The sequence below is a fragment of the Pinus tabuliformis genome, chromosome 1_1 (genome assembly GCF_031772625.1).
Source record: "Pinus tabuliformis cultivar Carrire ecotype Pingquan chromosome 1_1, CPIR1, whole genome shotgun sequence".
Classification (NCBI taxonomy): Eukaryota; Viridiplantae; Streptophyta; class Pinopsida; order Pinales; family Pinaceae; genus Pinus; species Pinus tabuliformis.
The window spans coordinates 455,672,745-455,675,480 of NC_142297.1; positions in this window are offsets into that span (position 1 = coordinate 455,672,745).

Sequence of the window (2,736 nt, forward strand, 5' to 3'; positions counted from 1 at the left end):
TCCAAGGTTCCCTACAATTAGACATGTCATATGCCACCATCTCTGTGTTTGGGCAACCAAAAAGACTGTACAGAGAAACACTCATGAAATACATGGTCAGCAGTGAAGAAAAACCTCAAAATTTTCCTATATATGCTGTCCATTCAGACATAGACTCATACATTCTCTTCAATGATACAACCACTCCCTCAAAAGGTGCAGTTGAAACCAAGATATTCATACAGGAGGAAGATGTAAGTGAGAGTAGTATCACTCATAAAACAACAGTCAATCAAACATTTGGTAGTGCTGCTGCTTTAATTGTCAAGAACACCCAATTAAATGATGAAACTGTCCTAGAAAATAAGCTAGAGAAGAAACCACAACTTCTGCTTGCATCGCCATCCCATGAAAAGGTCACCAAATCTCCTTCCCAACAAAACATTCTATGGTTCCTTGAGTTTGATGGCTCAGTCAACAAGTTAGGGGCAGGAGCTGGAATTTGGATACACAATGAAGAAAATGGTCATGCAGAGGGCAGAGCTTATAGATTGAATTTCAGATGTACTAACAACATGGCAGAATATGAAGCTCTTTTACTAGGCCTCAAGTTAGTAAAGTTCTTACAAGCTGCCAGGGTTTCAATCATGGGTGATTCAGATTTAGTTATCCAACAAGTGAAAGGAAACTTTGTCACTAATGACAAAAGACTAAGGACTTATAGAGCTGCTGTTGCTGAGGTACTAAACTTTTTCTCTGAATTCCAAATTACTAAAATTCCCAGAACCCAAAATCTACATGCTCATAGTCTAGCCACCTTTGCGAGTACCTGCAGGCTGCCCTTTGAGCCCCACAATTGTTTCACAGCTGAAGTAAAACACAGACCCTCCATACCAAACAACATCAATGATTGGCAAGTATTTGAGAATGACAAGCAAATAAACCGATTTTTAACTCTACAGCAAGAATTTGCAGGATTAAATATTGACATTGAGACAGCAAGTCAATCACAAATACTTAATGGAGAAAGTCCATCACAAATACAGTTTCAACAGACTGCTCAGCCAATATCACCTAGGACTGCAAAGCAAATGATGAATCCAACTATTTTCAATATAGAAAACATCCAGCAAATTCAACGAGTTGACTGGGAAGAGGGAGTATCCAATGCTGAAACTGAAATCATTGAGCTGAAAGACAAATTTCTACCAACAGGCCTAACCCCACTAGAAGATATTTTTGATTCAAATGATATTCCCAGAAAACCAAAAATGCATCCCCTAGATGCAGCCATTGAAGAATGTAACATAGGTACAATTCACAAACCCAAAATAATCAAATTGTCTGCCTCTTTGCCTCCTGATCAAAAGCCTAAATACATTGATCTTTTTAAAGAGTTCCAGGATGTCTTTGCATGGAGTTATGAGGACCTAAAGTCCTATGACACCTCTGTTATCCAGCACACTATCCCTCTCAAACCTGATCAAAAGCCCTTTAAACAAAAATTGAGGAGAATCAATCCTATACTTCTCCCATCAATGGAACAAGAGGTACAAAAGATGTTTAAGGCAGGCATCATAGCACCAATCCGATTCTCTGAATGGATCTCCAATTTAGTCCCTACAAGAAAGAAGACTGGAGAAATTAGGCTATGTGTGGACTTAAGGAATCTGAACCAAGTATCTCTCAAAGACAACTACCCCTTACCCAAGATGGATCACATTCTTCAAAGAGTGGTAGGGGCCTCAAGGATCTCATTACTGGATGGGTTCTCAGGCTTCAACCAGATCTTAGTACACCCTGATGATCAAGATAAAACTGCATTTACAACCCCATGGGGAACCTTCAAATATGTAAAAATGCCTTTTGGATTGAAAAATGCAGGGGCAACTTTTCAGAGAGCAATGGATATTGCTTTTGCCAAAGAGATTCATGACTTTTTGGTCATTTACCTAGATGACCTCACACCTTTTTCAAAATCTGACCAAGAACATCTCAAACATTTAAGACATATCTTCCTAAAATGCAGAAAATATGGAATCTCCTTGAATCCGAAGAAGTCCCTCTTTGGTTTAGAAGAAGGCAAGCTCTTAGGACACATCATCTCAAAGGATGGCATAAGAATTGACCCATATAGAATCCAAGCCATCTTACAAATGCCTCACCCAAGAAATGTCAAAGAATTACAAGGATTCTTGGGAAAAATCAACTTCTTGAGAAGGTTTATCCCAAACTTAGCAGAGCTAAGCAGATTATTAAACAACATGCTGAAAAAAGGTTCAAAGGTGAAGTGGACTGTTGAAGCCAATCAAGCATTTGAAGGTATAAAATTGGCCCTTACCCAGACCCCAGTCTTGACCAATCCTCAGTTTGACAGAGAATTTATCATTTTCTCTTTTGCTTCCCAACATACTATTGCTGCGGTTTTATTACAAAAGGATGACCAAGGAAATGAGAAGCCAATTGCTTTCTTTAGCAAAGCCCTCAGAGATGCACCTTTGAAGTATCAAATTATGGAAAAACAAGCTTATGCTTTAGTCAAAGCAATTAAAGACTTCAGGATTTATATCCTTTATTCCCATGTTATAGCATATGTGCCAAGTCCTATTGTCAAAGACATTCTCACTCAAGAAAATTTAGAAGGCAGGAGAGGAAAATGGATTGCCAGCATACTAGAATTCGACATTGAAATAAAACCTACAAAGCTAATAAAAGGGCAAGGCTTGGCCAAATTAATGACAGAAACAAATTTCCAAG